Raw genomic sequence first — 14,873 nt, forward strand, 5'->3', positions numbered from 1 at the left:
ACTGAGATGGCGCAATGATAAACAGTGAGCCTCGCCATAAGCCATTACAAAGTTCAGTAAGAAAATCAATAGCATTTTAGCTGGAATTTGCTCATTAAACATCCCCTTCCCTGAGCCATGCAAATCATATTGAAATGAGGATGACAAATAGGCTACACAACACACAAGTTCATTTTATGAAATGCAGTTGGGGCTGCTGGACTTGTCACTCGATAGACGTCTGGTATTTTCTTTAATTATTAGGTGGGTTGAGGAGAGGACTCTCACCCCCCCCCAAAAAACAATTGTCAAAAAAAAGTTATTTGCTCAGCAAAATTCAAATATTTGTTCTATGAAGGCTGGGAGCGGTTAAATCACATTAACAAATATGATTCGTTCATTACAATGTAATCTAATTCGTTTTGATACTCAAGTTGCATGTAAAACAAATTGATAATTGCTTGCCACAGTCAATATCTTCGTTTTTTTTAATAACAAGTTCATCAGGGTTAAAATGACAATCAATGGTCAGATAATAGGCTTTCTTTGAGATTCTTTCATCCTCACTGTCTGTACTGTATTGTCTGTACTGAATGACCCATCATTTGTCTTTCCTCTCCATTTGCCTCTTCACCCTGACCCCTCCTACCTCCAGCTTTCTCTCAGGCCTGGGGTTTGTCGCGCCCCTATTCTGTACCTTCAGCCTTCTCTCAGGCCTGGGGTTTGTCCCTCTCCTAGCCTCTCCCCCCTCCATACCGTACCTCTGGCCTTCTCACAGGCCGGGCCTCCAGTTCAGTCTCCAGCAGTTCAGCGTTCACCAACCTGCTCTCCCGCTCCTTCTCCCTCATGACCAACTTGTCCTGGAGCTGCCGGAGAAGCCATACACCAAAGTTGGCAAGGGTCATTTCTTTGCTAAGTATAATTCACATTCATTCACATTCATGAATTGAAAAATATCTTGTCACTATCAATTACAATTTTTGCATTCATGAATTGGTTTAATGAATTGAAAATGGAATTAACCCCAAACAATGCTGAAACGTGCAGCCTGTCAGTACGTGTCCAGACATATTCACTAACTATCCTCACTCACAGACAGTAGCAGAAACCTCATGCAAAACACCCGATTAGACATCCGATTAGACACCCGATTAGACACCCGATTAGACACCCGATTAGACACCCGACTTCATCCTGTATTCTTGACGACATACTAAATAACTGTTGTGGTTTCTTGGGCAGTTTCCTGGGCGGTGATAAATACAAATAGTATATATGATCTCTCAGGCATTTCATAAACAAATTATACAATGGAGCCTCTACATCACATTGTTTTAGATGCCAATATTTCAGATGCCAGATGCTATTGAACTCCTATAAATCTTGTGGGAGTGATATTTTACAAGGTTTAGTGATAGTGATGGAGCAAAATATTTAAATCTGAGTTGGTGTTTCCTCCCCCACACTTTGAAAACATGCCTCAGTCAGTCCTCAGAGTCGGCTCTCACGGCTCTACCAGCAAAAACAGACCCTTGGGAAATGTTCCTGACTTTCTGTCAGAAGTCACAGCTACTTGCAAACCAGAGGCATCAATTATAGCTGTTTCAGAGGGCCTCTCCGTGGCTACAGCCTCTCTAACAGCCACTCAGCTGCAGAGGAGACAGTCTGTACACAGAGGGACACTCAGCATGCTCCAGACCAAACACAAGAAAGGACAGCAATAACCAGCCAGTCATAGGCCTGTGCCTTGGACATGGAAACAGTGGTGGTGTTGGGAAAAATCTTGTGGACAGACAAGAGGAGTGGACACTCAGTAGTTGGAAGCTGTGACATATTATTGTGTTGTCTATTTAAAGAGGAGGAAGAGGAGAGCGGGAGTACCTACCTAATACAGGAACCAGGAGAACATACAAGGCTAATGTGATGTCAGAACTGACTGAGCTATGAAAGGAGCATTTTCCCAATTCCTTTAGCTTTCTAAAGAGCTTAATAGTCTTGCAATTGAGGGTTTTCATACTGCAAGATATTTTCTTGTGTGAAATCAATTTGTGCACTTTATACTGAGGAAATACAGAACATCAGACAAAGGATATTTGTTCCCCAAAGTAAAAACTGGGAAAAAACTATGCAAAGTGTTTTGCATTTAGCTAGGACCTGTATCTAGCTGGGCAAAAATCCTTGTACATTTCTGCCTACCTTCTTATTGGAGATCTCTGAGTGAATCCAGCTCCTTCAGCAGGAAGGTAATATTCTTCTCTCTGTCCAGGACGAGGCTTTGCTTTTTGGAGTCAAAGGAACTGCTGCTAACTTAAGTGTTTCTGTGGTCCTCTTGCATACTGCATTATGAGATAGAACATGTGATTAGAGAGAAACAACAGTATTAAGACTTGAGCGCGAACAGCAACACAAATTAGTTTTAGCCTTGTCTCCTACGAAACAGACACTCAATTATCAAATACACAGGGGATGCAATTTCCCCTCTTTCAGGCATATTACAGTGTCTTTATTTACTTTGTTATATTAGGCAAATCATGCAGTTGACCTTTAAGGTAATATTAAGGTATTACGGAAGCGTATTGCCATGTAAATTACTTCTTGTTGCCAGGAGTATGATTCAGTTCTTATTAAAGGAAGGAGGAGATCTCCTGTGGTGGGCCTGGGGTGAAGGAGATCTCCTGTGGTGGGCCTGGGGTGAAGGAGATCTCCTGTGGTGGGCCTGGGGTGAAGGAGATCTCCTGTGGTGGGCCTGGGGTGAAGGAGATCTCCGGGTGGGCCTGGGGTGAGGGCTCCGGGGGCTGGGGTGAAGGAGATCTCCTGTGGTGGGCCTGGGGTGAAGGAGATCTCCTGTGGTGGGCCTGGGGTGAAGGAGATCTCCAGTGGTGGGCCTGGGGTGAAGGAGATCTCCTGTGGTGGGCCTGGGGTGAAGGAGATCTCCTGTGGTGGGCCTGGGGTGAAGGAGATCTCCTGTGGTGAGTCTGGGGTGAAGGAGATCTCCTGTGGTGAGTCTGGGGTGAAGGAGATCTCCTGTGGTGGGCCTGGGGTGAAGGAGATCTCCTGTGGTGGGCCTGGGGTGAAGGAGATCTCCTGTGGTGGGCCTGGGGTGAAGGAGATCTCCAGTGGTGAGTCTGGGGTGAAGGAGATCTCCTGTGGTGGGCCTGGGGTGAAGGAGATCTCCAGTGGTGAGTCTGGGGTGAAGGGAGATCTCCTGTGGTGGGCCTGGGGTGAAGGAGATCTCCTGTGGTGGGCCTGGGGTGAAGGAGATCTCCTGTGGTGAGTCTGAGGTGATGGAGATGTGGATGTCCGACTGTTCCACTATGGGTCTTAAATACTGGAGGACTAAAGTTAACGAGATGACAGAACCATGAAGCTAATAGGGTACAAATGCTGAAAATACAAGTAATGTTGGGCCACTTCTGGTTCAATAGCTTTCGCAAGTTGTGAGAAAATGGTAACACATTGTCCACTGCAAATTATGATAAAATGTTTAAATTACATGTGGTAAGAAAAGAAAAACAGACAAACATTAGCGGCGTGTGAATAGAAAAACATCAAAGCGCATCCTCAACACCGTCCATGACAATATTGTTCCACTTAAAGGCCCAGTGAATTATGAGCTGGTGGAATAGCTATTTTCTGTTCTTTTGGGGAGGGGTGAGGGGGCTTCTTGAGGAAACGGGCTGGCTATCTTCCACAAGGGAATGCAGAGAGGCTGAGTGACTGGTGCTGGCAGAGAACTACATGGTGCTCTGTCAATGTTTCTGATGAGAGCTGAGCCAGAGAGAGAGGGAGAGACGAGAGAGAGAACAGAGAAAGAAAACAGAGGCAAGGGGAGAGAGGGAAGAGGGAGAGAAAGAACAAAGAGAGAGAGAGTAACATACAGTGTAGGCATCAGACAAATACTAGGGCCAGTCTGCTAGGATCTTTAGGCTAGTGATCACAAGTAAATGTTCAGTAACCAGCATGGTAAAGTAACAATCAATGCTTTCATGTCAAATTCTAATTCCCAAGACTGATGGAAAATAAGCTAAAATGCTTTTATTTAAAAGTCATATCACAAAAGGTAAATTTGTGATTCTGTCAGCTTTACATAATGTCAAAGAAACCTCTTTAAAGTATGATTGCCTTACAAGCTACAAGTGTTGCACGACAAATTACCTCTTTACTATTACGAAATATACATTAAGGAATAAAACAGATTGATCGCTTTAGCATCAATGCAATTCAAATGGCGTCAAATTCAAAATAAACTGGTTAAAGAGCATCAAACGTTGCATCAAATGTTTTTATTTTTTAAAAGCATGCGTTGTGATGAAGGATCCCGGGCCGCAGCATTGCCCCGCCAGTCTACCACCATGTCCAAAAGAAGCTACAGCTTAGCAGTGACAATTATTTTGTGAAAGGTCAGGTTTTGAAGTCAGGAACAGGGAGGTCTGCCTCCTCATTGTAGCTTTGTTGCTAGGGTCCTTCTCTCTGGATTGCTGCAGACAATTATGAGTATTCTCTTTAAGACTCACCAATGCAAACAGTAAATTCAACCATGAATAATAACACCAATGAGGTTATATAACCCCTTTGTCGCACTGCAAATATGGGACTTTTCGGGATACATTGATCCTAAGCCTGGGTTGCTTCTTGAATTTTCACCCCCCCACAAAGATAGCTGCCCCTACCAAGTATAACCATCTGTTTAAGGTAACATTTCACTGACTGATTAAATTACATGTGGTAAGAAAAGAAAACGGACAAACATTAGTGGCGTGTGAATTGAAATAAAACAAAGCGCATCCTCAACACCGTCCATGACAATATTGTTCCACGTAAAGAAATGGTGAGGGACGGTGTTTTTTAATCTGACAGTGGATGGTCCTGGTCCGTTTCCTATAGGAAAACCTGAGGAAGATTCTCCTTTCAAGCCAGAGCAATATCAACTCAAAAAGACTGGACGGCAAGGAGTAGATGTGTTTTATCTGGTATATAGTGGAAAAGTCAAGACATATGATGAGGGGCAGGGCTCTTGCTTCCAAAAAGCTATCCTTTTGGAGTTCCTCCCGGCTCGCTGCTGATATCACAGCAAAACACAACTCTGCTCGCCGTCAAATGTAATCTGCTAACAACCGTCATTAGTAGCCGTTTAGCTGGCAGAGTTTGAAGTGTTTTAGCTACAGCCCAAATGTATATTTGAGCAGAGGAGCTGAATACATTTATATATCAGTGTTTGGTGAAGGGTGACTAAATACTCTGCTTATCTGTCAGTCATTCCAACCAGTTTATCTAAATAATGGCAGTGCCATATGATTGCATACGGTCTAGGTATCGGTTATTAGATGGCAGAGTGGCACCATGGCTGGAGGTGATTTACACACGTAGATAAATGTTTATGTATCGCATGGAACAGCATTTACACTAAAGTAAGCGTGTAAACAGGCAGAGTGACCCCGGCCACTTGGATTTCTGCAGTCATTTACACAGGCTGCCAAATACTGAAGTGCCAGTGGACAAAAAAGGCCTATCATGTGCTATTACAACACTGTACGTACAGCCAGCTCAGTACTCGAGCACTGAAGAAAGATATACATTTTTTGAATGGATATTTATTATTGTATGTCTTGACAGACAGGAAGACTGGAAGATGAATAATCAAATTCAAGACGTCAGATACCTTTTGGCTAGTCTTTGTCTGGCACCTCTGGTACAAAATGATTTGATGTTGTTCCCAAAATGGCTGCCGAGTCAGTACTGAAATAAAGTAACATAAAAACAAAAGGAACTTATTGACAATTTGGACAACTGAAAATTCCGTGAAAGATTTCACATAAATTCAACATTAACTCAAATGAATTCAACATGATTTAGAATCTACTGATAAAATCAATTTATATTAGAGTGCATGGATGGGTTTGGTAGTGAGTCTATAGTTGAGTATGGCCTGAGCTCAGATGCTCAATCGCACTCCACACTGACGTTTCCCACCTGGACAAAAGGAACACCTATGTGAGAATGTTATTAATTGACTACAGCTCAGCGTTCAACACCATAGTGCCCTCAAAGCTCATCAATAAGCTAAGGACCCTGGGACTAAACACCTCCCTCTGCAACTGGATCCTGAACTTCCTTCCTAATTTGATAGGACATGGTAGGTCTATTTCTAGCCAATTAAAAACAGATTTGAGTCTGAATGAGGGATGAAAGAACTATGTTAAATAAAATGCCCTTTGTTGCAATTAAAAAATATACACATTGACATAGTGTACAAAATCCACGGAATTGTATTCGTAGCCAATTTAGTTTCTGCATTCAACTTTTAACCATTGTAGATATCATTCGCTTAGGATTTACAATGCACAACTCAAAGAATAAGTCATTATTACAGTGATAAACGTCCCATTACATTACAACTCATTTTTAATTGTCACATGGGGGTGAAAAGCCATACAATGTAAGCACGTATGAGCGGATTACAATAATTCGAAGGCATCTTTACCCAAGTTGTGGCAGCAGCGTGGTCTCTGAGCTTTGGTGCAGTACTCCCCAGTCCTCATTGACTTTAGGATTAGCTGAAAATAATATAGAAAAATATATGATTAATTTTTCATTAATTTAACCATTTCAAAGGAAAAATGCATTTAGGTGGGAGCAGTGAGAAAAGGCACTCTCCAATACGTTAGCCTAGAGGAAAGGTTAGTATTAATTATAGCCTGTCAATATGATCTCAGGGGAACCTCAGAGGCAGAAAGCACATCTTTAATAACCTCCCTGAGTATAGCAAAACAAGACCGGAAGCTTTAATTTGCAGAGGGAAATGGTGCTTTATTTAAGTCATATGTCATCTCACCTATCCCCTGATCACTCCACCGTGTACCATTACTCTACCCAACAGTTGATCAGGGCCTAATGATTACCGGCAATTAACAAATCATAATCCTGTCACGCAGATATCATTTAATGCTTTTAGCTATCAGGAAAGTAAACAGGCGTTTAATACTGCTCAAGCCCCATATCAGATCCTCCTTACTCGTTAGGAAGCCCAACCAATTAAAGTTCAGCCTCTACTAAGGTGTAATTAAATGATGGCTGCTAAATTGGTTCCCATAAATGCAAGTTAATTCATAAGCAAGCAACAAATACAGTGACTGGAAGCAATTAAGGGAAACATTGACATTCACTGTCAGGCGGAGGGAGCGGAAAAGAGCCTGTTGCTCTAAGGCAGTGTGAGTGTGTGTGTGTGTGTGTGTGTGTACTGTAGGAGAGGGCTACCATCTAGTGGTGAAGGGGCTAAGACAAAGGAGTATTAGAATACACTGACTGCTGCAAGCTTGACTTGAACAGAACACTACCAGATGCAGTGTGGGAGCTGGTTTAGCATTCTGAAGGTGGGGTAACTTCAGAGGAACACTGGTTTCTATGGTTTGAGCCATATAGACGAGGCTGTCTTACTAACAATTAGCCTAATCGAGATAATCAATTAAGAATCTCCAGAAAGGGCTATTGAAAGCAGAAGTCTCTCCCTCTTTCGTTTTTGGGTATACAGATGGCACAAACAATGCTTCTAGAAGAGGGCTATGTTTTTTGAAGGACAGAAATAAACAATTGTATGTAACATTTCAGCTGTTACAAAAAAGCTTTGGGTTAGGAGGAAGTTTGTGGATCCACATACAACCAAGAGTTTGGGTGAAGGAGACCTAGAGACCGGTCCAAGAGAAGAGGGAGAAATAGAGATTGAGCGAGTGAGAAGGAGAAGAAAGCACATGGGAGGTTGGGTGCGTGGCGGGTGGGTGCCCTCTAGGGCAGATGCCAGTGGAACGTTATCCCTGAGTTGTAAGCCAGCACACACTGCTCACACACTGTTCACAGGCTATTCAGCTCTGACACAGTGAGGCGTGAACGGACAACTGGCTTTTTGTGGGAGAAACCACGGGGCTCCATTAATCCCAGTGATAGACTCTAGGCAAAAGCTAGTGTTTTGGGGGAGGATTTGATTGAAAGAGAGGGACTTTTGAGCTGGTAGGTATGGTAGCAGTGGTATATATGGCTCACCAGATTGGTAATCCTTTAACGTGAACATGAGAAAGTAGCTTTGATAAAGGAAAAGCAGAAAAACACAGCATATAAACCTGACCTTTTGATGTTCTGATCACTTTTATTTAGGGGGAGGAAGTAACTGAGATGGGATTGGAACAAGAAAGGGCACATGACGACAAAATAAACATTTTACACATTGATTGACGTGGGTTTCCACACAGTTAATCATCAACGACTTAGGCCTAATAAAATGAACATGATCCAATAATCTATCCCCCCAAAAATATGCTTTATTTATCTCCTTTCATTGAAGTTTGGCACCACGACATGAGAGTCAGGGAGTTGCTCTTTCAAATCTTCAAGTTGCAATTTGAGGAGGAAAATCCAGACTTGCTTATCAATGAATAAATGTGAACCAATCAATCCAATAAATCACCCTATAACCACCATAGTAAATCCATTCATGGTGATTGGCCATTATATTTTTGTCATTCATTATCAAGATCATTACTTCCCACAAGGAAAGTTGGGCACTGTCTGGCTTTCAAATACAGTATGCATGCTGATCAATCATGCTACAAGAGACTGGTATTGTTAACAAAACCTAATTGGATGCATTTAAAGAGAACCCTAGAAATCAAACAATTATTTCAAGAGAAACAGATGATGCAACAATGGAAAGAATTGTGAGAGTGCTGTTTTAAAAAAAATCAGTAGCCTAATAAAATGATCTCAACTAAAATCAATGACAATTGAACTACGAAACCCGCTTTATCCCTCATTTCAAACTTTTCTTTGTCCTTCACTGTCTTTCTGTGATCTTCATATTCTTTCATTGTAGACTTTGAGCTAATTGCCTCTGTGGGATATTATTATTATTAATGTACAATTATTGCAGTGTAATGTCTTTAAATCCTTTTAAATGACCATTCATGCGTCGCATTCATTGAAAATTCTTTTGAAGTCTGTCAAAGATGGAATTCTTCAAAAGGAAATATCTAAACCCAATCTCAGTCGACCAATACTGGGTTTTGCATCCACCCCACCCACCCCCTAATATAAACAAAATTCCATTAATTTTTTAAGCTGCATTTAATACATTTACTGCAGTAAAAGTTTCCAGATTCCACAGTCTTGTCATTGGTATTCCAGCTGACTTGATGAATATTAATAACAGCGTTATCCTGATTAAATGGGCTTCATACAAAATCCCTGTGAATCTTCCAGCTCAGGCCTCACATCTTCTCACTATTCTTTATGAATTTTGATACGGACATTAATCTGGAGAGGAACTTAAAGCAGGTTTAATTGTGCGGCGGCGTGCTTATGGTTTTCCGTCCAGTAAAATGCAGATGGATGGAGGATGTAGGCCTATTTGGTGGTTTAGGTAAACAGACATCTTACAGGATGAAACACTAACACCTGGAGAGGGCACCTGCTGAGACAGTTGGTTGTCATTGGCTGCCTGTTGGAAGGCGTGGGATGGACTTGACTAGGATCAAAAGATTTGGATACATTGTTCCTATTTTGCTCCACAAAAGGCCCATCTATGGCATGTGGAATTGCTTTAAGTTTTTTACACTTTCATTTGTAGTTTATTGATTTGACTATTGCAATAACAGTGTGGTAACATTGTAATAACATGTATTATTACTGCTAAAAAGAAGTAACAACATTTGTAATTTGAGTCAACTGATATGGGATCACAAGTCTCATGTTTACCATTCCCAGATAAGTCACCGCCAACTGATTCTTTCTGAGACATACTTTCAACATGACACACAAACTTGTCCACAAAGGCTTCTTACATAGCCTAGTTTTACATGCCAGTGCTACATTTTTGGAAATGGTGCTATTCATAAAAGAAAGCAAACAGATAATTTATAAAAGGGTATTTCAAATCAAATCTTTTAAAAGAAAGGTGAGTACAGGGTTGAATTCCATTACATTAACCCTATCGAGCATAGAGCCAGTCAGGACACATTTCAGCCTTTGTGCAATCACTGAACTTTGCACTTTTCAGTTCCATATTTCATCCAGCGTAAAACTGACAAAATACTGAATAGACAAGCAAAAATACCTCTGAAGGGACAAATAGTGATCTGCGTGTAACATTAACCATTATAAATGGAGGGCAAAGAGGGAGCAGGAGGTGTGTGAGGGGATCAAAGAGGGAAAACAAAGGCCGGCCATGAGGAGTGACGCAGAGCTTTGTGTAAGTCATTTCTCAGCCACAATAGGTGACAGCCGCCCAGTGTCCTGCCTGAGACTGTGACATAGCTAGCTATACTTATTCAAAAGGGCAAATTTGTTATGTTTTAAGTGACATACATTTAAGCAATAATGCCCGAGGGGGTGTGGTATGTGGCCAATATACAACGTCTAAGGGATGTTGTTAGGCACGACACAACGAGGATAGATTGGCCATGTATCAAAAACCCCCGAGGTGCCTTACTGCTATCATAAACTGGTTACCAGTGTAATTAGAACAGTAAAAAGTAATGTTTTGTCATACCTGTGGTATACCAAATATTCAGCCAATCAGCATTCAGGGCTCGAACCGCCAGGTTTACAATTGAAAAGAAACAATGTTTTAAGCTAGACAGAGAACCAATGATTGCCGAGCAAAATACTGATTCAACATCGTCTTACGTCAGACATCGTAACTTCGTTTGAGGGACTAGTGTTGCATAGGAGTGATGACACCACTTTGAGGACAATGCATATTTGCAAAGTTGACAATGAAATGTAAACCTCAGACATCACTACCATGGTGAAGGCAGAGACAGGTCATAACATAGCTCATCAACTCATAAAAAACTTAATCTCAAGGGTTTCAAAAGCCAGACTAGTGAAATAGTGCAGCAGTATCTAAAAAGGTAATATCTAACGATTCCACAACAAAACCTAATACACATAATCTACTAAAGGAATGAGAATATATGCACTACCATTCAAAAGTTTGGGGTCACTTAGAAATGTTCTTGTTTTTGAAAGAAAAGCACATTTTTGTCCATTAAAATAACATCAAATTGATCAGAAATACAGTGTAGACATTGTTAATGTTGTAAATGACTATTGGATCTGGAAACGGCAGATTTTTTATGGAATATCTATATAGGTGTACAGAGGGCCATTATCAACAACCATCACTCTTGTGTTCCAAAGGCACGTTGTGTTAGCTAATCCAAGTTTATCATTTTAAAAAGCTAATTGAGCATTAGAAAACACTTTTGTAATTATGTTAGCACAGCTGAAAACTGTTGCGCTAATTAAAGAAGCAATAAAACTGGCCTTCTTTAGACAAGCTGAGTATCTGGAGCATCAGCATTTGTAGGTTCGATTACAGGCTCAAAATGGTCAGAATTGTATTTAATTTTTTTATTTCACCTTTATTTAACCAGGTAGGCTAGTTGAGAAAAAGTTCTCATTTGCAACTGTGACCTGGCCAAGATAAAGCATAGCAATTCGACATACAACAACACAGAGTTACACATGGAATAAACAAAAAACAAAGTCAATAATACAGTAGAACAAAAGAAAACAAAGAGTCTATATACAGTGAGTCAAATGAGGTAAGTTAAGGCAATAAATAGGCCATGGTGGCGAAGTAATTACAATATAGCAATTAAACACTGGAATGGTAGATGTGCAGAAGATGAATGTGCAAGTAGAGATACTGGGGTGCAAAGGAGCAAGATAAATAAATAAATAAATAAATACAGTATGGGGATGAGGTAGGTAGATAGATGGGCTGTTTACAGATGGGCTATGTACAGGTGCAGTGATCTGCTCTGACAGCTGGTGCTTAAAGCTAGTGAGGGAGATATGAGTCTCCAGCTTCAGAGATATTTGCAGTTCGTTCCAGTCATTGGCTGCAGAGAACTGGAAGGAAAGACGACCAAAGGAGGAATTGGCTTTGGGGGTGACCAGTGAGATATACCTGCTGGAGTGCGTGCTACGAGTGGGTGCTGCTATGGTGACCAGTGAGCTGAGATAAGGCGGGGCTTTACCTAGCAGAGACTTGTAGATAACCTGTAGCCAGTGGGTTTGGCAAAGAGTATGAAGCGAGGGCCAACCAACGAGAGCGTACAGGTCGCAATGGTGGGTAGTGTATGGGGCTTTTGTGACAAAACGGATGGCACTGTGATAGACTGCATCCAGTTTGTTGAGTAGAGTGTTGGAGGCTATTTTATAGATGACATCACCGAAGTCGAGGATCGGTAGGATGGTCAGTTTTACGAGGGTATGTTTGGCAGCATGAGTGAAGGATGCTTTGTTGCGATATAGGAAGCCGATTCTAGATTTAATTTTGGATTGGAGATGCTTAATGTGAGTCTGGAAGGAGAGTTTACAGTCTAACCAGACACCCAGGTATTTGTAGTTGTCCACGTATTCTAAGTCAGAGTCGTCCAGAGTAGTGATGCTGGACGGGCGAACAGGTGCGGGCAGTGATCGATTGAATAGCATGCATTTAGTTTTACTTGCATTTAAGAGCAGCTGGAGGCCACGGAAGGAGAGTTGAGTGGCATTGAAACTCGTCTGGAGGTTAGTTAACCTGTTGGGGCTAGGGGGCAGTATTTTCACGGCTGGATAAAAAAACGTACCCGATTTAATCTGGTTACTAATCCTACCCAGTAACTAGAATATGCATATACTTATTATATATGGATAGAAAACACCTTAAAGTTTCTAAAACTGTTTGAATGGTGTCTGTGAGTATAACAGAACTCATTTGGCAGGCAAAACCCTGAGACATTTTCTGACAGGAAGTGGATACCTGATGTGTTGAATTACCTTTAAGCCTATGCCATTGAAACACACAGGGGTTGATTAATGTTTTGGCACTTCCTATTGCTTCCACTAGATGTCACCAGCCTTTACAAAGTGTTTTGAGTCTTTTACTGTGAGATCTGACCGAACAAGAGCCTTGGAACGGTGATGGCCGATTAGACTCTGGCGCGCGAGTTCATGTTGGGTACCCTCGTTCCAATACGTTATAAAAGAGAATGCATTCGTCCACCTTGAATATTATTCATGTTCTGGTTAAAAAAGGCACTAATGATTTATGCTATACAACGTTTGACATGTTTGAACGAACGTAAATATATTTTTTCCCCTCGTTCATGACGAGAAGTCCGGCTGGCTTAGATCATTGTCTAACATAATGTCCTAGGAGTGTCATCTGATGGAGATTGTTAAAGGTTAGTGCATCATTTTAGCTGGTTTTATGGTTTTGGTGACGCCTGTCTTTGAATTGACAAAACATTACACACAGCTATTGTCAATGTACTCTCCTAACATAATCTAACTTTATGCTTTCGCCGTAAAACCTTTTTGAAATCGGACAACGTGGTTAGATTAAGGAGATGTTTATCTTTCAAAGGGTGTAAGATAGTTGTATGTTTGAAAAATTTGAATTTTGACATTTATTTGGTTTCAAATTTGCCGCTCTTGAAATGCACCTGCTGTTGATAGGGTGCACCACGGGTGGCACGCTAGCGTCCCACATAGCCCCAAGAAGTTAACACAGTGTCCAAAGAGGGGCCAGAAGAATACGTAATGGTGTCGTCTGCGTAGAGGGGTTGGATCAGAGAATCACCAGCAGCAAGTGCAACATTATTGATGTATACAGAGAAGAGAGTCGGCCCGAGAATTGAACCCTGTGGCACACCCATAGAGACTGCCAGAGGTCCGGACAACAGGCCCTCCGATTTGACACACTGAACTCTATCAGAGGCGTAGTTGGTAAACCAGACGAGGCAATCATTTGAGAAGCCAAGGCTGTCGAGTCTGCCAATAAGAATGTGGTGATTGACAGAGTCGAAAGCCTTGGCCAGGTCGATGAATATGGCTGCACAGTAATGTCTCTTATCGATGGCGGTTATGATGTCATTTAGGACCTTGAGCGTGGCTGAGGTGCACCCATGACCAGCTCTGAAACCAGATTGCATAGCGGAGAAGGTACGGTGGGATTCGAAATGGTCGGTAATCTGTTTGCTAACTTGACAGGGTAGGATAGATATAGGTCTTTAGCAGTTTGGGTCTACAGTGTCACACCCTTTGAAGAGGGGGATGACCGCGGCAGCTTTCCAATCTTTGGGAATCTCAGACAATACGAAAGAGGTTGAACAGGCTAGTAATAGGGGTTGCAACAATTTCGGCAGATACGTTTAGAAAGAGAGGGTCCAGATTGTCTAGCCCGGCTGATTTATATGGGTCCAGATTTTGCCGCTCTTTCAGAACATCAGTTATCTGGATTTGGGTGAAGGAGAAATGGTGGGTGCTTTGGCGGGATGCTGTGGAGGGTGCCGGGCAGTTGACCGGGGTAGGGGGAGCTAGGTGGAAAGCATGGCCAGCCATAGAGAAATGCTTATTGAAATTCTCAATTACAGTGGATTTATCAGTGGTAACAGTGTTTCCTAGCCTCAGAGCAGTGGGCAGCTGGGAGGAGGTGCTCTTATTCTCCATGGACTTTACAGTGTCCCAGAACTTTTTTGAGTTAGTACTACAGGATGCAAATTTCTGTTTGAAAAAGCTAGCTTTAGCTTTTCTAACTGCCTGTGTATATTTGTTCCTAACGTCCCTGAAAAGTTGCATATCATGGGGGTTATTCATTTACATTACATTACATTTAAGTCATTTAGCAGACGCTCTTATCCAGAGCGACTTACAAATTGGTGCATTCACCTTATGATATCCAGTGGAACAACCACTTTACAATAGTGCATCTAAATCTTTTAAGGGGGGGGGGGGGGGTTAGAAGGATTACTTTATCGTATCCTAGGTATTCCTTAAAGAGGTGGGGTTTCAGGTGTCTCCGGAAGGTGGTGATTGACTCCGCTGTCCTGGCGTCGTGAGGGAGCTTGTTCCAC

The 14,873-nt window shown here is 41.9% G+C and overlaps 1 long non-coding RNA gene across 1 annotated transcript in view; it reads right to left on the minus strand.

Moving 5' to 3' along the window:
• Window positions 1-231: 231 nt before the first annotated feature.
• Window positions 232-14,873, minus strand: part of LOC106611237 (uncharacterized) — a 53,041-nt gene continuing 38,399 nt past the window's right edge. The window contains exons 3-6 of the long non-coding RNA XR_001330081.3: window positions 6,461-6,533; window positions 5,639-5,715; window positions 2,176-2,315; window positions 232-845 (exon numbers count right to left, since the gene is read on the minus strand). This is a non-coding gene — a long non-coding RNA (uncharacterized LOC106611237). The remainder of the gene's footprint in view (window positions 846-2,175; window positions 2,316-5,638; window positions 5,716-6,460; window positions 6,534-14,873) is intronic.

This window comes from Salmo salar, chromosome 09 (genome assembly GCF_965601325.2).
Source record: "Salmo salar chromosome 09, fSalSal1, whole genome shotgun sequence".
Taxonomy (NCBI): Eukaryota; Metazoa; Chordata; class Actinopteri; order Salmoniformes; family Salmonidae; genus Salmo; species Salmo salar.